The 26951-nt window shown below is 39.2% G+C and overlaps 1 protein-coding gene across 1 annotated transcript in view; it reads right to left on the bottom strand.

Moving 5' to 3' along the window:
* RNF13 (ring finger protein 13) overlaps positions 1–26951 on the bottom strand; it is a 150146-nt gene that overhangs the window by 10096 nt on the left and 113099 nt on the right. The window lies entirely within an intron of this gene.

Genomic DNA, 26951 nt, shown 5'->3' on the forward strand with positions numbered 1-26951 from the left:
GAACTTTGCTATTATTGCTGAGGTAAGATGATACCTTGTTGTTTTGATTTGAATCTCTTTAATGGCTGATGATCATGAGTGTTTCCTCATGTGTTTGCTGGCCGCCAGTATATCTTCTTTAGTGAAGTGTCTGTTCATGTCTCTTGACCATTTTTGAATTGGGTTGTTTATCTTTTTGTGTTAAGCTGTTAAAAGTTTTCTATAAATTTTGGCGATAAGCCCCTTGTCAGATATGTCATACCCAAATATTTTTTCCCTATCTGTAGGTCTCTTTTTACCGTTTTCCACCAGAGATTCTTATCATGTAAAAGGAAGACAGAAAATTAACTATACAAGCTGGTGATTTTTTTTTTTTTTTTTAATATTCAACAATTGGTAAATTAAACATTAAAGAGCTGTTTACTGTTTTGTGAATCCTTAAATGTTGTGTAACTACTGTCAAAGACTAATTATAGCCTGCACAAACATGCAGCTTATTTAGACTATGGTGTGTCAGAATAAAATATCATCTCTGCACAAATGGCTTAAAGATCTGCTCTTCTGCACTGGATGACACACTTCATTATAATGTAAGCAATGCATATTGTGATGGAAAGTCGTACTCTCCATAGAACTATATCAGTTTACATTTGTCCGGTCTCCACAGGGCAACAAATTCCTTGAGAACTGGGACCACATTTTCTACTTTGTAAATTTTCTAAAGTGTCCATTACAGTAATGGATGGACATTTATTTATTTGGCCAAAACAGATTAAGTGCTGTTATGTGCCAAAAACTGTACTAAAGCATAGCTTAAAGGAATTGGGACTTCCAGGTTAAAAAGCAGGCAAAGGAATTGAAAGCCAAAGAAACTACAAGAGGTATGCAGGCTGCCAGGAAGTAGCTCATCAGACTATACTGTAGGAAACAAGGACAAGAAAGAACAGCAGAGGAGGAAGCTGGTGATGGTCAGCAGGGGTCAGAGCATAAGGTCCTCAAACCATGCTAAAGAAGTTTTTATCTTGTACTTACATATAAATAATTCTCAGAATAAATCATTACTGTGTTGTTGTTATGTGCCATCGAGTCGGACCTGACTCATCGCAACCTCTCCTTGAGTTTCCGAGGAGGTATCACTGTTGTAGTAGATTGCCCAACCTTCCTTCCGAGGAGTGGCTGGTGAGTTTGAATCATAGGGTTATAAAACTACAGGTTCCTATTTCTCCTTTGGAAATTTGGACTTGTTAGGTGTGGGGTGGTCATTTGTATATTTAAAATGTCACTATTTATATTTTAATTGTCTGAGAACCACTGCTATAAGGTGTTTGCTACAAGCATGAAAGAAAGGGAAAAAAAGGAGCAGGGCAGAGAGGGAGAACATGTTTACATACGTATTTATGTTTACACTAGATCATGAAATAAAATTATTTCTTACTGTGGATCATGGTCAAAAAAGATCGAAATCCAATAGTCCAGAGGACAGATCTAGTGAAGAATTTTCTTGACAATATTTATGATCTTGATTCTCTTAAATCTTTAACATGTTTGCAAAGGTAGCCAAAAGCTTCAGGTCAGTTTAACTTATTTACATATTTAAAACTGGAAATCACAAGAAAAATTTGACATATTTTGGTTTACTAAATTTTCAAACATTATACATACTTCAAAGGAGCTCTGATAGTGCAGTGCCTAAGGCATATGAATGCTAACGAGAAGGTTGGCAGTTCAAACCCATCAGTCACTCTGCAGAAGGAAGACTGGAAATCTACTTCTGTAAAGATTTACTGCCTCAGAAACTCAAAGGGGGTCGCTATGAGTTGGAATCCACTCGATGGCAGTAAGTTTAGTTTTAGTTTTATACATATTTTAAAAACAAAATAAAATAAATAATCCAAATAACTGTTGAAATTTGTTCCTAAATGAAACAGAATTTACTTCATCATCCCTATATTGAGCTCTGATGTCCCTGGGTGTAAAGCAGTGCTTGGCTACTAACTGAGAGGTTGGCAGTTCACCTCTATCCAGAGACACATCAGAAGCAAGCCCTGGCAATCTACTTCCAAAAACCCAGCCACTGAAAACCCTCTGGAGCACTCTGAGGGGCTGACATGAGTTAGAACTGACAAGGGGCAGGTGTTTTTGTTTGTTTAGCGTTTTCAAAGGCAGAGAGTCTCAGGGTGAGAATTCCAAAATGAGTGTGATTTCTTTCTGATTAATTGAATTACTGTGGTCCTTAAACTTGAAAGACAAAAAGGATCACTATTCAACACTACCATTATTCTTTGACAATGGTTAACTTGAGAAGCTTTTCATACTCAGACTCTGTAGCCTCACGCATGTGTACCAAGGGAGGTAAAAAATCAGATTGGAAGTTTTTTGGTAATGAAATAAATTTTTCTTTTTAAAATTAAAATGGCCTCCAATTTTATGTTTATATAGAAATAATTTTTTATTTCATCCTTTTCAGAATTATGACAGCATACTATGACTTTTACAGATAATAACATCTATCAAAATGTATTCAGTCTGCTACTTTAAAGAGGAAATTAATTCCTTCAATGACTGGTTCTCAATTTCATATAATCTGGCTCACAACAGATTAATTACAAACTAAAGACTGTATCTAAAAACACTGTGTCTGTCAGTGGATACAATGGAGGGTATAATAGCAAATGTTTGCAATTCTAATAGCTGCTGATAAATTTAAGTCATTTTTAGGACCAGTGTAGCTGAATTTAAGTGTTTGTGACTTAATTATAATTTTGGGCAAATATTTTGAGTTCCCACTAATTACCATATGCAGTGCAGTGAATTACTTGGTATGGCTTTTCTAGCCATAGTCTTTGTAACCCTCTGGATTACTGGGTGGGACCATGCAAATAAGGTGTGTAGAATTCTGATGTTGGGATTGGTTAGCTGTATCACTCTGCCAGGCTTAAACTGAGCCCTCCAAGAGGCAGAGAGGGGATCTCACTGCCATCAAGAGGGAAGAGTTGGTGAAGTAGAATTCATCCTCAGATCTGAGATCTCTGCACTAGACCTCCTTGGCCGAAATGCCCCAGCACAGAGAGAGGGTCGCAGTGGAACCAAGAGGCACGAGACAGAGCGACGGGCTTTCCTGGCCCACAGAGTGAGAAAGTTAAGTGATCTTGGGCAGGAGGCTTGCTGACGGAGTAGGGTGCACCTAGGTGCACCTATCGGCAGAGCTAAAAGAGCTCTGTAACACTTGCCCAGGTAAGACAGAGGCCAAGCCGAGAGGCCAAGGGCCAGAGAGAGAGATGCATCTGAGGGCACAGCTGAGGGGAGACTGTTCTGATCAAAGAATTGTATCCAAAGGGTGTTCCTGAACCTGAATTGTAGCCTGTTACTTCCCTAATAAATCTCATAATTATGAGTACTGTCTGTGAGTTCCTGTGGCCATTGCAACAAATTATCGAACCCAGCAGAGAAGAAGTGAGTGCCGTGGGAGGGAAGGTTGGTGTCAGAATTGGTAAAAGGCTGGAGGGTGGTGGCAAATCTGGCCTCACAGGAATAACCTTGGGCTGCTGATGGTGATTCTGTCTTCCTCTTGTGAAGTTAGAGGAGGTCAGAAGATGCCACCTCCTTGTCCTTTTTGTACCATAGTACCAATGGATATTTTATAAGAATGTGAAGTCTACCTCATTATGTATTAGAAAGTCATGAAAAGATGCATTTAATCTTTTTTCCCCCAACTATATCTATTAATTTAATATTTAAAGAAACTCTTCGTAAAACTTCTGTAAGTTTTACAAAAAACTTGAAATTTGACATCCTTCTTAATTCACGATTGAACTCCTAATGTCTAACGCCTAGAGCCCAACAAGTGTTCGGTATGTATTTACTGAGTATATGACTGGATATTGAAATCTAGAATTTACTGTGTAAGTTACTTAACATATATGTTACTTTAGAACAGTATTTTTAAAAGTACTTCTGTATAAAACAGTAATAATAATAATAATGAATAATTCTGTTGGTACTATAGTACTGAATTAAGGTATCATGTAAAACAGGTGGAGATGATCAGACCTAAAACTTTCTAAGGGTAATGGATGAACCTGGAATAGTATAAAGAATCACAAATTCTCATATATTTCTGGTGGAAGAGTAAATGGTATAAACACTTGGAAGACCAATTTGGCACTATGTAGTAAATTTGATGATATATACTCTGAATATACTCTGTGTGGCGTAGTGCCTAAGGCATTTGACTGATAACCAGAAGATTGGCAGTTCAAACCCACCAGCCATTCCTTGGAAGGCAGATTGGGCAATCTACTTCCATAGTGATAGTGTCTCGGAAACCCAAGGAGGGGTCACTATGAGTCAGATCTGACTCCAGGGCAGTGAGTTTGGTTTGGTTTGGTATATACTCTGTGACTTAGCAGTTTCACTCCTAGGTACGTAAATGATCTAGAGACACTCATATACCCAAGATGGTATGAAGTAGTAGTAGTAACAATAGTAATAGTAATACTAGTCTTAGTTGTAGTAGTAATAGCACTAATAGTAGTAATAGCAGTTAATATGCACTGGGTGCTTACTTATGTGCCAAACACTGTTCTAAGCTCATTACACAAATTAACCGTTATAGCTCTGGTGCTGTAGTGCCTAAGCCATTTGACTGCTAACCAGAAGGCTGGGGGTTCAAACCCACCAGCCACTCCAAGGAGGGGTCACTATGAGTTGCAGTAGACTTGACAGCAGTGAGTTTGGTTTGGTTTGGTGTGAGTTTTCACAAGAACACAGTAAGTTGGTACTCTTATTATTCACATTTTACAGAAGAAAACAAAGACAATGCCAAGTAACTTGCATAATGTTGTGTAACTAGTAATTGTGGGCAAGGATTCGAGCCCAGGCAATCTAGTTCTAGAATATTTTTAGTCACTAAAGGGTTAGGCAATCTACTTCCGTAGTGATACCACCTCAGAAACCCAAGGGGCGGGGGTCACTACGAGTCAAAATCAACTTGACAGCAGTGAGTTTGGGTTTTTTTTTTTTTTTTTTGAAGTTATATAAAAGAATGTTTACTGTAGAATTATTCATAACAATGAAAAATTGGAGCCAGTCTAAATGTCCATTACTAGGAAAATGGATAAATATATAGAAATATATTCAAAAACTTCGAACTATACAGCAGAAAGAAAGCAAAGATACATCATACTTAATAGTAAGATGTGAAAACCTTCTTTGTGACATTGGGGGAAAAAAGACAAGGACACCCACTATCAACACTTCTATTCAACTTTATACCACAGAGTCTATGTGGCGTAATAAAATAAGAAAAATAAATAAAAGGTATAAGAATAAAAAAATAGGAGAATATTCATCATTTGCAGATGACATATTTAATTTTTTTCTTTTTTAAATCAGTAGACATAAAGAATCATTATAAAAAAAAAATTACTGAGAAACGTTAAAACCAAAATCCATTACCACTGAGTTGATTACAACTCACAGTGACCCTACAGGACAGAGCAGAACTGCCCCATATGGTTTCTAAGGCTGTAATCTTACGGAAGCTGACTGCCTCATCTTTCTCCCACAGAGTGGCTGGTGGGTTCCACCTCAAACTTTGGGTTAGTGGCCAAGTGGTTTAGTCACTGTGCCAGAAGCATAAATAAGAAGAAAAAAGAACTATGTATATGGATAGAAGATTTAATATTATAAAAGTATTAATGTTTCCCAAATTGATCAATAAGACTTAAAATTATAACAAGTAAGGGAAAACCCTGTTGGGCTAGACTAGAATGGAAGGTACCAGTATGGGCTTACTTTTTATAATATGTGTATATAAACATATGCATATTATACTATATATAGGAATGCATATATGTGTGTATATATTGACATACATGCATATATCTCCTAGCTTTGCCTGCTGAAAGGGCCTAGAAGTAGACACAGTCATTTGATATACTGACTTGATACAAAAGCATCAGTGAGCACAGCTGGCATCCAGATCTTGGTTCCTAATACCATTCTTCACTAAAAGGAACCAGAGATCCTTAGAGACATGCTGATTCCAGGAATGTGACAGAGACAACATAAGATAAGCCTTGAATATCTTCTTAAGGCAAAAAGTAAAGAAATGGGGGGGAAGCAGAATGGGGACAAGTCACAACAGGACCTAGCTTGAAGAGATCTCACTGGTCAAATCTGGGATAATGTGAACAGCAAAACAAAACAAAACTGTACTAAAGATAGTAACAAATTATAAACTATTCATCCTGATAATAAATGAGGGAAAAGGGTGGGCTCCTGATTACAGCAGAATACTATATGATTCCTAACTGGTAAATGTGGATGGAATGCCGGAGTTGGAAGATTGCATTAGAAAGAATCATTGATGGATGCCAAATCAAGGAAGGCATTTTTGGGGAAGAGTAGAATACTGATACAGTCTGAAAGTGATGCCCCACAGACTGCTTATTAGTAAAAAGGGAAAAAGTAGTAATTATACAGTGAGGAAGGAACCCTGGTGGCACAATGGGTAAGCAGTCAGCTGCTATCCGAAAGGCTGGCAGTTCAAAAGCACCCAGTGGTTCCAAGGCAGAAAGACCTGATGATCTGTTCCCACAAAGATTATAGCCTAGAAAACCACACAGGGCAGTTTTACTCTGTCACATGGCATCACTAGGAGTCGAAAATCAACTTGGCACCTAACGACAACATGCAGTGAGGAAACTGTCTTTTCCAGGTGATCAAATTTAACATCACCAATGAGGGCAGATGGACATCATGTGCCTCTGGATGTGATATGCTGGCAAGAACACGCAGCACATACGTAATATCCTGACTGAGAATGCACAACTTAAATCTAATTATGAGTAAATCTAAAACAAAAACAAAATTGGGAACACTATTTGGAAAAAAAAAAAAAAAAAAAAGGTGGGGGCACTGTGTTATTAAAAAAATATCAATGTTATAAGGCAATGGTTCCAGATTAAATGAACCTAAAGAAACACAGTGACTAAATGCAACAGTAATATTGGACTGGATACAATACTGCTTGAAGAAAAAGGACATTATTGGATCAATTGATAAAACTGGAAAAAAGCCAGTAAGATTGAAATACTCCATCAATGTAAATTTCCTGACTCTCATGCAGCACAAAGGAGCTCTGGTAGCATAGTGCCTAAGGCACTTGACTGCTAACCAGAAGGCTGGTGGTTCAAACCCACCAACCATTCCTCAGAAGGAAGGTTGGGCAATCTACTGTAGTGATACTGCCTTGGAAACCCAAGGAGGGGTTGCTATGAGTTGGGGCCGACTTGACAGCACATAACAACAACAACAACAATGCAGCACAAAGAAAGAATATCCTTTTTCTTATATACATAGAAATAGTTAAGGATAAAAGATCATGATATATACCTACTCTCAAATGGTTCAAATATATATACATATGTACATACATACATAATAAGAATACAAATCATAAAGTAATAGAACAAAATGTAAATAATGGATGAATCTGCATAAAGGATATATGAGGGTTCTTTGTACCATTTTTGCAAAGTTCTTTGTCCTCTAACAGAGTCTGTCAGAGCAAAGTTTCTAATTTTGATGCACAGTTTTTTTTGTAGGTTTGAAAATTTTGCAAAAGTTAAAAAAGAACACAATAGTTGTGTGTATGTGTTTAGAGTTGGTTGACCTTCATAAGCCAATTTTAAACTACATGGAAATGCAAAGGGTCAAGAATAGCTAAAAACTATTGAAAAACAAGGTGGGAGGATAAGCTCTATGAGATTTCAAGGCTAATCTTAAATCCATTAAGATTAAGACTATGCTATATTGATATAAGGAGCTCTGGTGGTGTAGTGCCTAAGGCATTTGACTGCTAACCAGAAGGTGTGTGGTTCAAACCTACCAGCCACACCTTGGAAGGAAGACTGGGCAGTCTACTTCCATAGAGATACTGCCTAGGAAACCCAAGGAGGAGTTGCTATGAGTTGCAACTGACTCGACAGCAGTGAGGGTTTGCTTTTTTTGTTGTACTATATTGATATAAAGAGCTCTGGTAGCATAGTGCCTAAGGCACTTGACTGCTAACCAGAAGGCTGGCGGTTCAAACCCACCAGCCACTCCTCGGAAGGAAGGTTGGGCATTCCTACTTCTGTAGTGATACTGCCTCGGAAACCCAAGGAGGGGTCGCTATGAGTCGGGGCCGACTTGATGGCAAATAACAACAACAACAACAACATATTGATATAAAACCAAATCCACTGCTGTCGAGTCAATTCCGACTCATAGCAACCTCAATTCAGTTTCTAAGGCAGTAAATCTTTATGGAAGTACAATGCCCCATCATCCTTCTGTGGAGCACCTGGTGTGTTTGAACTGCCAATCTCCTGGTTAGCAGTCAAATGCCTTAGGCACTATGCCATGAGAGCTCCTTATACTGATATAAGGATCAAGAAAAAGACAAGCAGAGGCCTGAAAACAAACCCCAACATACATGGACACTTGATTCATGTCAGAGTTGACACTGTTTTTCAGTAATTAGGTCTGGGATAGCCACATGTAAACTATCACATGGGGAAAAAAAAAAAAAAAATTGGACTCCTACTTTACAAAAGTGAAGTTAGACTGAAAGCCCTAAACATGAAAGGCAACACTGTAAATAAAGCTTTTAGATCATATAAAATAGTATCTATATGATCTTGGGAAAGGAAGAAGTTTTTTTAAAAAACATGCAAAAGCACTAACCATAAAATAAAAAAATTTTAGTCCTGTGAAAAAATAAGCTACAAACCAGAAGGTAATGCTTCAAACATATAAAATCAGTGAAGGACTGATTTACACCAGGTAGCTATTCTCCTTAGAACAATCAATCATGGGAGACCAGAAAGACAGTATTTGTATACCAAATAGAGAAGCACCACACAATACAACTTCAGGGTGAGTTGTGAGAATATATTCTATAAGGAATTCCTCTGATAAATGAGTAAGAAAAACAAGAACAACAACAACAAAAAAGTAATACAACAGAAAAATGGACAAATGACATGAAAGGCACTTCATAAAAGTGAAAATCTGACTGGTAAATAAACATGCAAATAGGTGCTTCATCACATTGGCAATGAGAGAATAAAAATTAAAACCACAATGAAGTATCTTTATAGACTGACAGAAGGGCTAAACTTAAAAAGTCTGATAGACTTAGTACAAAATGTTGGTAAATAAGTGGAAGAATAGGAACTCCTATAGACTATTGGTGAGAATATAGATCGGCACTATCAATCACTTTGGAAAATGGCTGGCAGTATCCAGTAAAGTTGAAGATAGGCACATCCTATGATCCAGCTAATCTACTAGTAGGTATTTATCCCAGAGAAACTCAGAAGCATGTGTACCAGGTGTTTTTTTAGAAGCACTGCCATCTGTAATGGCCCTAAAATGAAAGAACCCAAATGTCTATTAATAGTAAAATGGATAAATAATATATACAAAAGAAAGTGAATGAATTACACAATTACATGGATGAATCTCACACAAACACACACAAAATTTTGATGAAAGTAAGATACACACAAAGAATGCAATTGAAAAACAGAACTAAACTATATTTTTCAGGAATATATATACAGACATAGTAAAATTTAAGAGAAAGGCAATGAAATGATTATTACAAGCCAGGATAATGATTACTGCTAGTGGAGAAGAAAGGATGGTGATTTCTTGAACTTCCAGAAATGGATGAAAACATCTCCTTTGTATTTATGTTACAATTCACAAATAAATATGATGTTAAGAATAAGCACCACCACTTCATAGAGATGAACATGGGTGGAGAAAAAGTTATGCTAATTGGTTCATAACCATGGACCTATTATAATATTACTGTGATTCGAGTGAAAATTAACAGAACAAATTCACTTTCCATACAATAGTTCATACACATTTTGTTTCATAACATTGACTGCAATCCCCATAATTTAACAGTTCTCTTTCCACTTCCTCCCTGTGGTTACCTTTTCCCTGTGTCCCTCTTTCCTATGCATTCCTGTCTTCTAAGCTATCTCCCCATGAAAATACTGCCCTTCTGGTCTCCCATGGTTGATTGTTCTAAGGAGTGTTTGTTGTTGTTGTTATGTGCCGTCGATTCGGACCCGACTCATAGCGACCCCTCCTTGGGTTTCCGAGGCAGTATCACTACAGAAGTAGATTGCCCCATCTTCCTTCCGAGGAGTGGCTGGTGGGTTTGAGCCTTCTGATTAGCAGTCAAGTGCTTTAGGCACTATGCTACCAGTGTAGCTACCTGTATATAGTGTGTACACCTATTGTTTGACTCAAAGCCACTGGAGTGAGTCCAATTCCAGACCTGAAGGGTCACTAGGGGCCATAATCTCAGGGGTTTCACCGGGCTCTAGGAGATCAGTAAGCCTGTTTTGTTTTTTTTAATGATTTTGAGTTTTGTTCTACATTTTTCTCCTACTTTATCCATAATCTCATATTTTGATCCCTTTCTGAGTGACTGACAGTGGTACCCAGGCACTATCTAATTCTTCTGGTCTTAGGGTCATGTAGGCTGAGTCTGCATGGTCCACTCACTAGTCCCTTGGACTAAATGTTTCTATGCATCTTTGGTTTTCTTCATCCTTCTTTGCTCCATATGAGGAGAGACCAATTGGCATCTCTGATGGCCACCTGCAAGCTTTTAAGACCTCAGTCACTGCTCACCAAAGTAGGATGTACAACAATATTTTGGGGTAGTATGTCAATTGAGCTTGATGTCTCCTGCTACGACGTCCCGAGCCCATGGACCCAGTGACTCACTCCCTCAGTGTGTTTGGCTGTGGCTAAGAAGACAACCATGAATCTTAAAGGGAGATTCCGGCAGGCATAATGTATTTCCCTCATCCACTTCCCCTCCTTCTCTCCTCTGCTCTCAAACCTCCTCCCTTATGCTCATCTTTGCTGATGACTATTTCCTACTTCACTGAAACAAACAGGAACAAAGAGAACTTCCACAGACTCACCACCACAAATGTCCACTGTTCTAGTTACCAAGTACAACTCTAACAGAAATACCACAAATGAGATGGCTGAACAAATAGAGGTTTTATTCTCTTATGGTTCTGGAGGCTAGAAATCTGAGTTCAAAGTGCCAGGCTCTAGGGGCTTTGGGAAAGCCCCTCAACCTTGGGCTTCAGTTCTACCTCTCGTTCCCTGCCCACTGAAGCTAGAGGCATCTCTTCACTCAGGCAGCTACTGACTGCTGAGGCTAACAAGCCCAAGCTCAACAAATAAAATGGCACAGTCCCGATATTAACCAAACCACACAGCCATTAATTCAAGTCCAGTGAAAGTCTCAAGGTTGGCAGAACATGGCAGGCTGCTGAACAATGACATGGCTACATGCAGGGTTCAAGCATCCCATAAGCTAGAGACTAGAGGCTTCTCCTTATATACAGGAAACAAACCATGTCTCTTAAGGCAGCTACTCAGCTGCTCACAGTAGATTCTACCACGGAGTTGATTACCAGTCTCATCATGGGGAATACTATATCCAGCTGCCCAGCCACTCAACCAGTCCCAGCCAAGCTGACACACAAACTTAAGTACCACATTCACCTATGGCCTTTTTGTACCCACATATTCTATCTACCCTTAGCTCAACTCTCCATGTGCCTACGTAAGGCCAATTCACCAATTTATGTACCAGATCCTATCCCCTCTTGCCTTCTTAAGAACATTATTCCAGGAGTTCCCTCATCTGTCACCTAAAACATCAATTTCCATCAGTTATTTTTAGACTCAATTTCCCCCATCATCTACTACCCTATTTCTTGGTTCCCTTTTGTAGTAAAATTCCTTGAAATAGTTGTCTATATTTAACTGTCTCCCATCCTTCTCCTTTCCACATTCCCTTAAACCTACCACAATCAGGTTTTTGGTCTGACCATTCCATTAAAACTGTCTCTCCTTTGCTCATCAAGATCAATAACCTCCAATGGTCAATTCTCAGCTCTCATCTTACTCATCTAGCAGGAATATCTGACACAGTTTGTTATCCTTGCCCCTTAAGATGCAGTGAATTACTTAGCATGGCTGTTCTAGCCATAGATTTTGTGATGCACACCAGATAACTCGGTAGAACTATGCAAATGTAAGGTGCTTATGACCCCAAGCCCACAGCCAGGAAAGGAAGGGAGCAGGAGTGGCCTTGGGGACCTCACAAGTGGCAGGATTTCCAAGTAAAAAGGGGCAGGAGGCAAGGTTAGGCCCCAAGCCCCCTAGAGCCAGGAAAGGGAGGGAGCAGGAGTGGCCGAGGATTACAGAGTGGCAGGTTCCAGGTAGGAATCAGGTAAGGGAAGGGCGCAAAGTTTTCCAACAGCTAAGGGAGACAAATTTGTCTGTCAGTTTGTCATTCTGTCAGGCTTGTACATTGCTGTGAGGCTTGAGGCTGTGCCACTGGTGTTTCAGATGCCAGAAGAGTTGCACATGGTGCACAGGTTTCAAAGCAGCTTACCGACTAAGACAGACTAGGAAAAAGGAGGAAGCCATCCACTTCTCAAAAATTGGCCAGGGAAAACCTGATGACTAGCAGAGAAACACTGTCTGATACATTACTGGGCAACTTTATGAATAGCTTGGAAACATTGTCTAACACAGTGTAGGAAGTCGAGCCCATTGGGTCACAAGGCACTCAATACAGGACTGGGAAAGAGCTGCCTCATTAGAGTAGAACCAACCTTAATGATACGGATAAAGTAAGTCTTTTATGACCTCCATGTGCTGACATGGCAGGACTCAAATTGAGGAGAAAAAGCTGCAAACATCCATTAATAATCCGTACACTCCTGGAATGTACAAAGTATGAATCAAGGAAAATTGAAAGCTGTCAAAAATGAAATGGAACACATAAAGATTGATATCCTAGGCATTAGTGAACTGAAATGGACTGGTTTTGGTCATTTTGAATCAGACAACCATATGATCTACGATGCTGGGAATGACAAAGAAGAATGGCGTGGCATTCATCATCACAAAGTATGTTTCAAGATCTGTCCTGAAGTGCAATGCTGTCCGTGATAGGATAATATCCATACGTCTACAAGAAGAGCCATTAATACTACTATTAATAAAATTTATGCACCAACCACTGAAGCCAAAGATGAGGAAATTGAAGATTTTTATCAACTTCTACAGTCTGAAACTGATCAAACATGCAATCAGAATGTGTTGCTTATCACTGGTGACTAGAATGCAAAAGCTGGAAAAAAAGAAGAATCACCAGTTGTTGGAAAATTTGGCCTTGGTGACAGAAATAATGCTGGAGACCACACGATAGAATTTTGCAAGACCAACAATTTATTCATTGCAAATACCTTATTTCAACAACACAAACGGTGGCTATACACGTGGACTTTGCCAGATGGAGTACACAGGCATCAGATTGACTACATCTGTGGCAAGTGGAGATGGAAAAGCTCAGTATCTTCAGCCAAAACCAGGCCAGGAGCTGATTGTGGAACAGACCAGCAACTCCTCATATGCAAGTTCAACTTTAAGTTGAAGACAATTAAAACAAGTCCACGAGAGCCAAAATATGACCTTGAATATATCCCTCCTGAATTTAGAAACCATCTAAAGAATAGATTTGATGCATTGAACACCAATGACTGAAAACCAGAAGAACTGTGGGATGACATTAAGAGCATAATCCATGAAGAAAGCGAGAGGTCATTAAAAATACGAGGAAGAAGAAAAAGACCAAAATGGATGTCAGAGGAGACTCTGAAACTTGCCCTTGAGTGAAGTGTAGCTAAAGCAAATGGAAGAAATGACAAGATAAAAGAGCTAAACAGAAGATTTCAAAGAGCAACTTGAGCAGACAAAGCCAATTACTATAATGAAATGTGCAAAGACTTAGAATTAAGACAACCAAAAGGGAAGAACATGCTCAGCATTTCTCAAGCTGAAAGAACTGAGGAAAAAATCTAAGCCTCGTTGCAATATTGAAAGATTTTATGGGCAAAATGTTGAATGATGCAGGAAGCATCAAAAGAAGATGAAAGGAATACGCAGAGTCACTATACCAAAAAGAACTAGTTGATCTTCATCCTTTTCAAGAGGTGGCATATGTTCAAGAACCAATGATATGAAGGAAGAAGTTGAAGCTGCCCTGAAAGAACTGGCAAAGAACAAGGCTCTAGGAATTGATGGAATACCCACTGAGATGTTCCAACAAATGGATGCCCCGCTGGAGGCACTCACTCGGTTATGCCAAGAGATTTGGAAGACAGCTACCTGGCCAACTGACTGGAAAAGATCCATATTTGTACCCATTCCAAAGAAAGGTGATCCCACAGAATGTGGAAATTATCGAACAGTATCATTAACATTGCATGCAAGTAAAACCGTACTGAAGATAATTCAAAAACCATTGGAGCATACGGTATATTGACAGAGAACATCCAGAAATACAAGCTGGTTTCAGAAGAGGACATGATGAGGGATATCATTGCTGATGTCAGATGGATCTTGGCTCAAAGCAAAGAATACTAGAAAGATGTTTACTTTGCGAAAGCATTTGATTGTGTGGATCATAACAAACTGTGGATAACATTGAGAAGAATGGGAATTCCCAAGCGCTTGATTGTACTCATAAGGAACCTTTACATAGACCAGGAGGCTGTCATTCAAACAGAAAATGGGAACACTGCATGATAAAATCAAGCAGGGAGTGTGTCAGGGTTGTATCCTTTCCCCATACTTATTCAATCTGTATGCTGAGTAAATAATCCAAGAAGCTGGACTATATGAAGAAGAACATGGCATGAGGATTGGAGGAAGAATCATTAACAACCTGCAATATGCTGACAACACAAGTTTGCCTGCTGAGAGTGAGGATGACTTGAAGTACTTACTGATGAAGATTAAAGAATACAGTGTGCAGTACGGATTACATCTCAATATAAAGAAAACAAAAATCCTCACAAATGGACCTATAAGCAGCATTATGATAAATGGAGAAATGATTGAAATTGTCAAAGACTTCACATTGCTTGGTTCTACAATCGACGCCAATGGAAGCAGCAGTCAGGACATCAGACGATGTATAGCACTGGGCAAACTGGCTGAAAAGGACCTCTTTCAAGTGCTGAAGAGCAAAGGTATCTCCTTGAGGACTAAGGTGCGCCTGACATAAGCCATAGTATTTTCAATTGCCTCATATGCATGTGAGAACTGGACAATGAATAAGGAGGACCGAAAAAGAGTTGATGCTTTTGTGGTGTTGGTGAAGAATGCTGAAAATACCGTGGACTTCTAAAAGAACTAACAGGTCTGTCCTGGAGGAAGTGCAGCCAGAATGCTCCTTGGAGGTGAGAATGGCTAAACTTCGTCTCACATACTTTGCTCATGTTGTCAGAAGGGACCATTCCCTGGAGAAGGATGTCATGCTTAGTAAGGTAAAGTATCGACGAAAGGGGGGAAGGCCCTCAATGAGATGGATTGACGTGGTAGCAGCGGCGTTGGGCTCAAGTATATCAAGAATTATAGAGCTGGCTCAGGACTGGGCGGTGTTTCGTTCTGCTGTATATAGGGTTGCTATGAGTCGGAGATGAGTTGATGGCACCTAACAACAACAACCCTAATGTGGGATTTAGTCAGTTTTGTCATCTTGCTAAGTTTAAAGTGAGCCATCCTAGAGGTACAAAGGGGAATCTCACTACCAGTAAGAGAGAGAAGCCAGGAATGGAGTGCATCCTTGGACCCAAGATCCCTGCACTGAAATGATGGGAGAGAGACTGGCATGAGAACTGAGAGATTGGCACAAGATGGAGCACCGGGCTTGTCAGCAGTCCTTGAAGCAAGAATGCTGAGTGCCTTTGGACAGGAGACTTGCTGGCAGAGTGGGGTGCAGTAGGTGTACCTATCGGCAGAGCTGAAAGAGCTCTGTAACACTTGCCAGAGCAGGGTTCTGGCCAGGCTGAGAGGCCTGGGGCCAAGGAGAAGCATGCCTGAAGACATGGCCAAGGGGAGGCTGTCATGATTGAATAAGCGTATTCTGAGCATCCTGAATCTGAATTGTAACCTGTTGCTTCCCTTTTAAACCCCATTATTTTGGGTACTGTCTGAGAGTTCAATGTGACAAGTGCAATGAATTATCGACCCCACCCTGGATTTCCGAGGTATCACTACAGAAGTAGATTGCCCAACCTTTCTTCCGAGGTGTGGACGGTGGGTTTGAACCACCAGCCTTCTGGTTAGCAGTGAAGTGCCTTAGGCACTACGCCACCAGAGCTCCTAGCCCCTCTATAGCCTATTCTTAAGTGTACTCCAGAGAAGTAGTTAAATATCACGGGAGGGATGGTGTCAGAGTTGGTAAAAAGGTTAGAGGGTGGCAACATATCTGGCCTCAAAGGAAAAAGCCTTGGGCTGCTGATGGCGATTCTTTGTCCTGCTTGAGAAGTTACAGGAGGTCAGAGGATGCCTTCTCCGTATCCTTTTTTCACTCCTTTATATTATCTGTCACTTGGTTTCTGGTAAAGCACACTTCTGCTTTTCCTCCTATCTCAGTAGTTACTCCACTGCTTCCTTCTTCTTCCTTAATGTTAGTATGTCCCAGGGCTCTGTCTTTAGAATTCTTGTCTCCATTCATACTCACTCTTGATAATCTCATCCAGACTCATTTTTAAATACAAGTGTATGCCAGTATTTTCCATCAGACCCATTTCTTAAACTTCAGACTCATTTATAATGGCCTAGTAAACCAGTTGCTGTGGAGTCTATTCTGACTCATGGTGACCCCACATGTGTTATGTGTTAGAGTATAACTGTGCTCCACAGGGTTTCCAATGGCTGGTTTTTTTTTTTTTTTTTTTTTTTGAAGATTACTATGCCTTCCCTCTGAGGCATCTCTGGGTGGACTCAAGCATCCAACCTTTCAGTTAGCAATGAGCTTGTTCGCATCACTCAGGGACTCCATGTGTACATTTGCTGCCCTTACTTCCACTAAAAGTGTCTAGTGCTGCTATTACAGAAATACTACAAGTGAGTGGCTTTAACAAATTAATTTGCTTTCTCACAGTTCAGTAAGTTGGAAGTATGAATTCAGGGCACCAGTTCCAAGGAAGGCTTCTTCTTTCCGTTGGCTATATAAGAAGGTCCTTGTGTCTTTTCAGCTTCTGTTCCTCAGTTCCTTGGAGATTTTCACGTGGCATAACATCTGTCTTCCCCCAACTCTGACTGTTTCTCTGTGCCATTATAATCTGCTCTTTTTATATCTCAAAGGTGATTGGCTAGAAAACACACTATAGTCATATAGCCTCTTAATATAACAACAACAACAAAAAACACAAACCAAACCCACTGCCATCAAGTTGATTCCAACTCACAGTGACCCCCGTTGGGTTTCTGAGGCGGTGAAATCTTTATGGAAGTAGATTGCCCCTTCTTCCTTCTGCGGAGTGGCTGGTGGGTCTGAATAGTCAATCTTCTGGCTAGCAGTCAAATATCTTAGGTACTGCACCACCGGAGCTCCTTAACATAACAAAAGCCATTTCCAAAAGGGATTATAACCACAGAGATAGGGGTTTTACAGCACACACACACACACACACATTTTTTGGGGGGGAGGGAGCATACAATTCAATCCATAACAAAAGGTAATGCCATCCTTCTCAGACTAAAACATTTGGTGTCATCTTTGTCACCTCTCCCCACATCTAGTGTAAATCCAGTGTACTCCATCTTCCACATATATCCACAATTTGAAGATTTCTTCACCTCCTCCACTGCTACACCACTTTAGTACAACCCACATTCATATCTCTAGCACAGGACCAGGCAGTGTTTCATTCTGTTGTACATAGGGTCCCTATGAGTCGGAGCTGACTTGATGGCACCTAACAACAACACATTTGTATCTCAGTTGGATTACGGCAATAGGCTCCTACCCACCTTGCCCCTCTATACCAAAAAACCAAACTCACTGCCATGAAGTCGGTCCCGACTCATAGTGACCCCTCCTTGGATTTCTGAGGCGATATCACTAAGGAAGTTTATTGGCCAACCTTCCTTCTGAGGAGTGGCTGGTGGGTTTGAACCACCAGCCTTTTGGTTAGCAGTCAAGTGCCTTAGGCACTATGCCACCAGAGCTCCTAGCCCCTCTATAGCCTATTCTTAATATAGTACCCAGACAGATTCTTTAAACATTTAAGTTAGATCTTGTCTTTCCTCTGCTCAAAATCTTGTAATTCCTACCCTTTTTACTCAGAGGAAAAAGCCACAGGTCTTATGCAAATCCCATTATTTCTCTGTCCTCATCTATTATATTACTCTTCCCCCTACTTTCTCCACAAGGAGCGCTAATTGTTGCTTCCCTAATGATTAAGTTGTTGTTGTTGTTGTGTGCTGTCGAGTCGGCCCCGACTCATAGCGACCCCTCCTTGGGTTTCCGAGGCAGTATCACTACAGAAGTAGGATTGCCCAACCTTCCTTCCAAGGAGTGGCTGGTGGGTTTGAACCGCCAGCCTTCTGGTTAGCAGTCAAGTGTTTTAGCCACTATGCTACCAGAACTCCTAATGATTAAGTACTCACCTGCTAAATGAAAGGCTGGCAGTTTGAACCTTCCAGCTGCTCCACAGGAGAAAGATGTGGCAGTCTGCTTCCATAAAGATTCACGGATTTAGAAACCCTATGGGGCAGTTTTACTCTATCCTATAGGGTTGCTGTGAGTCAGAATTGACTTGACGGTGCAGGTTTGGTTTATGGGTTTGTTTCTCAGGTTTTTCTCTTCACTCCAGCCACAATGGACTCCTTTACTATTCTTTGAACACGTCAGTAACATTTGTTCTAAGGTTTTGCACTGGCTGTCCCCTCTACCTAGAATACATTATCCCCATATATTGGGAGATTATTTAACTGTCTGAACTCTTTCAAATCTTTACCCTAATCACACGTCAGTAAGACCTACCCTAACCACCCTACTTACAGCTGTACACACATCCTCCGCTTTGCCCATGTTCCTTACCCCCTCTCCCCTATACCTTTTTATCCAGAGTACCTATTACCTAACACACAATATAAACTATTATGTTTATTGCTTCGTGTCTGCTACTGAATGTAGAATAAACTGGTCCACCTTTCAACAACTCTAATGCTTTCACCATAGGGCAACTGGCCACCTGGACTAATGCAATAGCTTAATTGGTTTTCCCTATTCCACACTCTCTTTATAACACATTCTCCAGTAGGGAAAGTGATGTCACTAATCAAAGCACAAATCAGATCACAGCACTCCTCTGCTTAAACTATACCAAATATTTCCCTCTGCATTCAGAATTATCCCAACTCCTGACCTTGGTTTAAAAAGTCCTTCAAAATCTAACACCTGCCTACCTCTGTAATCTTATTTCACACATTTCACCCTCTATGTTTCAGCTATACTGGCTGTTTCTTTTCTTCCCCTAATATATCAAACTTATATCCTCCAGTCTTAGTTCTTTTGCCCTTGTCTTTCCCCTTAACCTGGAATGTTCATCTTAATCTCTATATGGTTGGCTCCTTCTCATCATTTGTATCTCAGTTGGTTACATCACTCATATCTCTATCATACCATTCTATTTTAATCCTCTAAATAGTTGTTATAAATATCTGATATTTTTTGCCTATCAAGAGAGCAAGGACCTCTTTGCTGAATATCTGGAGCTCAGATTCAGATGAATGCCTAACATATAATATCCACTGCAGTTGAGTCAATTCCGACTCATAGTGATATCACATGTCAGAGTAGAACTGTCCCACAGGGCTTCCAAGGCTGTAACCTCTACAGAACAGACTGTTACTTCTTTCTTCCACAGAGGAACTAATGGGTTCAAACTGCTTACCTTTCGGTTAACAGCTGAGTATTTAACCACTGTGCCAGCAGGGCTCCTTTAATGCAGAGTGGCACTACACAAATCCTTAACTAAATGAATGAGAGGCTAAATGTTTGAAAAATCTAATTGTACCTGGTTACATAGTATTCCATGTATTAACTGGAAAAAAAAAAAAAAAAAACCAAATCCACTGCCACTGAGTCAATTCTGATTCATAGTGACCCTGTAAGACAGAGTAGAACTGGATCATAAAGTTATCAGGGCTGTAAATCTTGAAGGAAACAGACTGCCTCATCTTTCTCCTATGGAGCAGCTAGATTTGAACCACTGACCTTTTGGATAGCAACATGCTTTAACCACAATGCCACCAGGCACTATAATTAACTTAGCTATACCCCTACTATTGGTTACTGTGTTAAGTTTCTCCTTATCATTACAAGTCACAAAAATGAACAACATTAAATCCTTACATAGTACTCTGATTATTTCCTGGGATTAATTTCTATAATAAGTTCTTGGGTCAAGGAGTATAAGTATTTTAAAAGCTCTTTCACACTTGCCAAAATATTCCACAGAGACTTTAACAACTTCCATGGTAGCATAGTGCCTAAGGCACTTGACTGCTAACCAGAAGGCTGGTGATTCAAACCCACCAGCCACTCCTCAGAAAGAAGATGGGGCAATCTACTTCCATAGTGATACTGCCTCGGAAACCCAAGGAGGGGTCGCTGTAAGTTGGGTCCTACTCAACGGCACATAACAACAACAACACTATCCCCAGCAGTGAAAGGTATGAGAATCCCCATTTCTCAGACCTCACAAATATTAGTTGGTTAGGGTCTTTAAACTCTCGACAGTGTGAAAAGTTGGAAAAAAACGGCATCTGTTTTAATTGTCATTTCTTTATTGGTGAATTTATGTAGTATTTCATGTATTTTGGGGACATTTGCAGTTATTGTTTGCTCAAGTATTTTTAATAAGGGTCGTTTTTAACAGTGCACCTTAAACAAACACTTGATGTACAGGGTTTGGTCAGGCAGTGTCATGAAATACATCAAAAATCAAATCTGGAAAGGTGTAGGTCTAGCAAAGAAGAGAATAATAATTCATAGTAAACATGTCTCTGTAAATCTTTGGTTCATCTACTTCTCTTTTTAGTTCTATAAAATATTTCACATAAATAGGAGGGAATAGTGCAGGCAATGCCTGTATTTTTTTTAAAAGAACATAAAAAGGTACAAGAGAAGGAAAACAGAGTTATCTATTAGTTTTGATAGGTCCTTGTTAAGAGCCCTGGTGGCATAGTGCCTATAGCAGTTGACTGCTAACCAGAAGGCTGGTGTTCAAACCCACCAGCCACTCCTCGGAAGGAAGGTTAGGAAATCTACTTCCGTAGTGATAATGCCTCAGAAACCCAAGAAGGGTTGCTATGAGTTGGGTCCGACTCGACACCAGAGAGTTTGGTTTTGGGTTTTGGTTTATTATAAGGAAGACAGTCTATTTCCCCAGTACTTGTGGCCTCCTGGCCCTGAAGAACATCTCCCTCTGTCCCAAAAATAAAGTCAATAATTAACATCCAATACTCCTCTTTGCTCTCTCTGAGAAATGCCTTTTACTTTACCATTAGCTGGGCAACAATGGAAGCTGGGAAAATGAAGACAACAGTAAAAGCAAAAAGGGAAGGAAGAACTTGCCATTACATGGGCTAGCATAAAAATAGATGATTTCTAAATCATGAAATGTATTAACTCATATAAAATGTTCTTCCAAATGTGGATGGATGATAACTTTAGACTTAGTAATGAAAAGTCTGAATGATAGTGAACAAGAAGGTTGGCTTATTACAATACTGTGAATAGCATTACAAACTAAATTTTTGGTAAGATCTCAATAAAAGTCACAGCTGTTACTACTATCTGAATATATATGTTTTATAAACTGATACTTTGACTAAAACAGTGCCTGGAATTTAGTAGATGCTCAGTAATTATTTGCTAAATTAATAAACAAACACCTGCTAATGGAAATATGAATTACATTTATTCCATAATAAAGGAGTGAAAGAATTATTTTAAAACATTTAAAAATAGTTACATAATATTCTATTGCATGGACTTCAGAATAATATCCTTTAACAGGGAATTTAATATCTTTAGACCTTATTTTTTACAATACATTTTTAAATCTTTTTTTCTCATCCAAATAGTTATAAATAAAGCCTGCACATAAACTATAATCTACAAAACCAAAAAAACCCAAACCCACAGCCACTGAGTCAATTCCAACTCACAGGGACCCTATAGGGCAGAGAAGAAGTGCCCCATAGGGGTTCTAAAGCCATAAGTCTTACAAAAACAGACTGCCTCATCTTCTCCTGCAGAGTGGCTGGTGGGTGCAAACCATTGACCTTTTGGTTAGTAGCTGTGATAGTTGGAGCTGTGTGTCAACTTGGCTGGACCCCAGTTCTGTGTGGTTGTTCCCATGATGGGATCAGATGACTGAGTTCTGAGTGGCCAGTCTGCCCAAGGGGAGTTTCCCTAGGGGTGTGGCCTGCTTGCAATGATATCCAAGGACAATCTGGAAGAACGGCATTCCTTAAGGAATTGGAACCCTGGTGTGCGAACTACAGACTTCCTTGAGTGAGCGGCCCACCACTTGGCCTGGAGATCTCGGATTCATCTTTTGTTGGAATCAACAACCAGTATACTGCATGCCAGCTTGAATCTCTCAGCTCCCCTGTGCTTGCGGAAGCCAAGGCGGCCGCAAGCCCCATCTCCTCCAGAGACGGACTTTTCAGCTTGGACTTGTCAGCTTCTATACGCTTGTGAGCCATTTACCCAAGATAAATCTCTCTCTCTCTCTCTCTCTCTATATATATATATATACACTTTGCTGGTTTTTTGTGTTTCTCTAGAGAACCCAATCTAACACAGTAGCCAAATGCTTTAACCACTACACCACCAGAGTTCCTTAAACTACACCACCAGAGTTCCTTAGAATCAGCAAAAGATCAGTGGAATTTATGGGATGATCATAAAATACCACTGATAAATCAATTTATGCTCAATCTGCAGCATCACTTTGTAATCACAGTAAGGCACTAAATATCAAAGTTAATACCAATGAGGTGTTAAAAACTTTTGGCTTCCAACTATTACTGTAATTATATGTTTTATGACATATACCCATTGTGTTTGGATTTTTACATGTTATTAATAATTCTTTTCAAAACTCATGAAATAATTTTAGTTCATGCTTTGAATCTCATGGTTCTGATTATGAAACACTTATTTAAGAAAAGGGAAAATCAGATTATAAACAGAAATATTATAATATGAAATAATATATGTATTTATAAAGTATATATATTTCATATTACAGTATTATTAGATTCTAAGCAGAAATACTGAAATATTAAATATTACATATATTTACAAAATATATATTTCTTATTACAGTATTTCTACTTCTAATCTAATTTTCCTTTTTCTTAAATAAGTGTTCTAGAATCAGAACCATGAGATTCAAAGCATGAGCTAAAATTGTTTCATGAGCTTTGAAAAGAATAATTATTAATGTTGTTGTTGTTGTTATGTGCCATTGAGTCTGACCCAAGTCACAGTGACCCCTCCTTGGGTTTCTGAGGCAGTATCACTACAGAAGTAGATTGCCCAACCTTCCTTTCAAGGAGTGGCTGGTGGGTTTGAACCACCAGCCTTCTGGTTAGCAGTCAAGTGCCTTAGGCACTATGCTACCAGATGTAAAATACATATATATCATATAAAATACATATATATATATATATATATATATATGGCAGAGGTTCCCAAACTCTTTCTCAGTTTGAAGTACCTTTAATATCTCAGAAATTTTACACAGCATCTGCAGACCAACAGAAACCCCTAAAAGTTCTATTTATTAAATAGTTAGGTCCAAATATCTTAAGTATTTAGGAGTTAACAAGTCAGTGCTATTGCACCCTGAATAATTTCTCAAACTTTGGAATCAGGTAGGACATTTCTACCATCATTTTCTGTTGTACATTGACTTTCATGCTTTACTTGCTTTTCATCACAACCACTGTAAACCTAGATTCACATAATATGACCATTATTTGAAGGAATGTAGCAATCTAGTGTTGAAACTAAAGTACATTGGGCTAGTAGCTCACAGCAGATCTGACAGCTGCCCCTGTGTTTTCTTGAAAAAAATCACTCCAGCCCCACATGAGGTCACAACAGCATCCTGGGCACCTTACACAGTTCTAGGAACTACTGAATGCAGTTTAATTCTAGGAAACTACTTAAATAAAACCCAATAAATCTTCTCAGGGTCAGTTCCCTCTTTTTGGTAGTCTCAAGAACAGATGTACTATTTTCAGTGGAATGCTTTGCCTTTACAAATAAAAGCAAAACATTTAGTTTTGGGGGAATAGTGGGGAGATCTATCAAATAAGGAACACAGTCATTTTGTAGCCACCCTGTTTTAATAGTTTCTACCTCACCTTGTTTTAATAGTATTTAAAAATCTGTCTTAGAGGTGGCGGGAAAGGCTGTCTTGGGGAAAAAAAAAATTCACTGCCATTGAGTCGAGTCTATTCATAGCAATCCCTCCTTGGGTTTCCAAGGCAGTATCACTACGGAAGTAGATCGCACAATCTTCCTTTCGGGGAGTGGCTAGTGGGTTTGAACCACTAGCCTTCTGGTTAGCAGTCAAATGCCTTAGATACTACGTATTTAAATCAACAACAAAAAATATGTAATAAACAAGCACCAGAGTTATATTTTGAATCTATTACCATGCTTACTATATAAATATCAATTAATAGTGTATGCCAGTAGGGCACTTAAGACAATTTTAATAATAATGAGGCTTGAAGGGATAAAGATGAGCTTACTGTCAGCAAACCAGTAATTCATTTATTTCTTTTTTAGCAAACAGCTTCATATCACTGTTCTGATAATCCCCTCCATTTGTTTTGTCTGAAACAGAAATTTCAAGTATACTTCACTAGAATGGCCTTGACTGAGTGAGGAATGTAACCAGATTAACCAGAGAGCAGCCCAATCAATGATAAATCAGTAATTTCTCTTGTACTTATCAAATCATATAACAGGGACATCACAAACAGCAGGCCAGTGTTTAGTAAGAGTGAGAAAAATACCTAGATTAACTAGATCAGTGGTTCTTTCTATAGACATGGGATTATTATTATTACCATGAAAGTGGAGCACACTGACTGAATAAGGATAAAAACAAGCTACTCTCTGAGGTAGATTTAAAACTGAAAGGAAAATTCCATGACAAGAATTATACACTTTTATAATCATTTGAAACCTTGGACAAATAAATCGTCTAACCACTATAAACCCAATATCCTTATTTATGAAATGGGAAGGATTGAGATAATCTCAGGTAAACATACGGAATTTGATTAAAGAAATCATAGTACTTAGGATGCTCCATCCTGAAGGAAATTTTTAGTTTTGACTTTGGTTTTTATAACTTCATTTCTCCATGATCAATTTAAATCCCAAAGCAATCAAGCCCCAAAGTAGGCTCAATTTACTCAAGTCTATCAATGTCTAAGGAGCATTCCAGCTGCACTTCTTCCAGGATAGTTTTGTTCGTTCTTCTGGCAGTCCATGGTATTTTCAGTATTCTTCATCAGCACCACAATTCAAATGCATCAACTCTTCTCTGGTCTTCCTTATTCATTGTCTAGCTTTCACATGTATATGAGGTGACTGAAAATACCAGGATTTGGGTAGGGTGTACCTTAGTTTTCAAAGTGACATCTTTGTTTCTTAACACTTTAAAGACCTCTTTTGCAGCAGATTTGCCCAGTGAAATACATAATATGATTTCTTGACTGCTGCTTCCATGGGTGTTGATTCTGAATCCAAGTAAAATGAAATCCCTGACAACTTCAATCTTTTTTTCATTTATCATGATGTTGCTTATTGGTCCAGTTGTAACCATTTTCTTCATGTTGAGGTATAATCCATACTGAAGACCATGATCTTTGATCTTTAACAATAAGTGCTTCAAGTCATCTTTACTTTCAGCAAGCAAGGTTGTGTCATCTGCATATCGCAGGTTGTTAATGAGTCTTCCTCCAATCCTTTTGCTGTGTTCTTCTGCACACAGTCCAATTTATCAGATTATTTGCTCAGTATACAGATTGAGTAAGAATGGTGAAAGGATATAACACTGACACACAACTTTCCTGATTTTGAACCACGTAATATTCAAGTATAGCAGGGATTGTGGGGCTGGCGCGGGATCAGGCAGTGTTTCGTTCTGCTGTGCATGGGGTCACTATGAGTCGGAAACGACTCGACGGCACTTAACAACAACAACAATATTCCCTTGTTCTTTCTGAATGACAGCCTCTTAGTTTATGTACAGGTTACTCATGAGGACAATTAAGTGTTCTGGAATTCCCATTGTTCATAATGTTATCTATAACTTGTTAATGATCCATACAGTCAAATGCATTTGCACAGTCATTAAAACACATGTAGACATCTTTCAAGTATTCTTTGCTTTCAGTCAAGATTCACCTGACATCAGCAATGATATCTCTCGTTTCACATCCTCTTCTGAATCCAGCTTGTATTCCTGGAAGTACCCTGTCAATATATTACTCCAACCATTTTTTAATTATCTTCAGCAAAATTTTACTTGTGTAAGATATTAATGGTATTGTTAGATAATTTCCACATTCTGTTGAAACATCTTTCTTTGGAATGGACAAAAATGTTGATCTCTTCCAGTCAGTTGGCCAGGGAGCTATCTTCCCAATTTCTTGGTATAAATTAGTAACTGCCTGCAGTCCTGCATCCGTTTGTTGAAACATCTCAATGGACATTCCATCAATCCCTGAAGCCTTGTTTTTTGCCAATTCTTTCAGTGCAGCTTGGACTTCTTCCTTCAATACCGCTGGTTCTTGATCATTTGCTACTTCCTGAAATGGCTGAATGTCAACCAATTCTTTTTGCTACAGTGACTCTGTGTATTTCTTCCATCGTCTTCTGATGCTTCCTGCATCATTCAATATTTTTCCCATAGAATCCTTCAATACTGCAATTCAAGGCTTGACATTTTTCTTTA

Source organism: Orycteropus afer, unplaced genomic scaffold (genome assembly GCF_000298275.1).
Source record: "Orycteropus afer afer isolate SDZICR_OR568_19922 unplaced genomic scaffold, OryAfe1.0 scaffold00066, whole genome shotgun sequence".
Classification (NCBI taxonomy): domain Eukaryota; kingdom Metazoa; phylum Chordata; class Mammalia; order Tubulidentata; family Orycteropodidae; genus Orycteropus; species Orycteropus afer.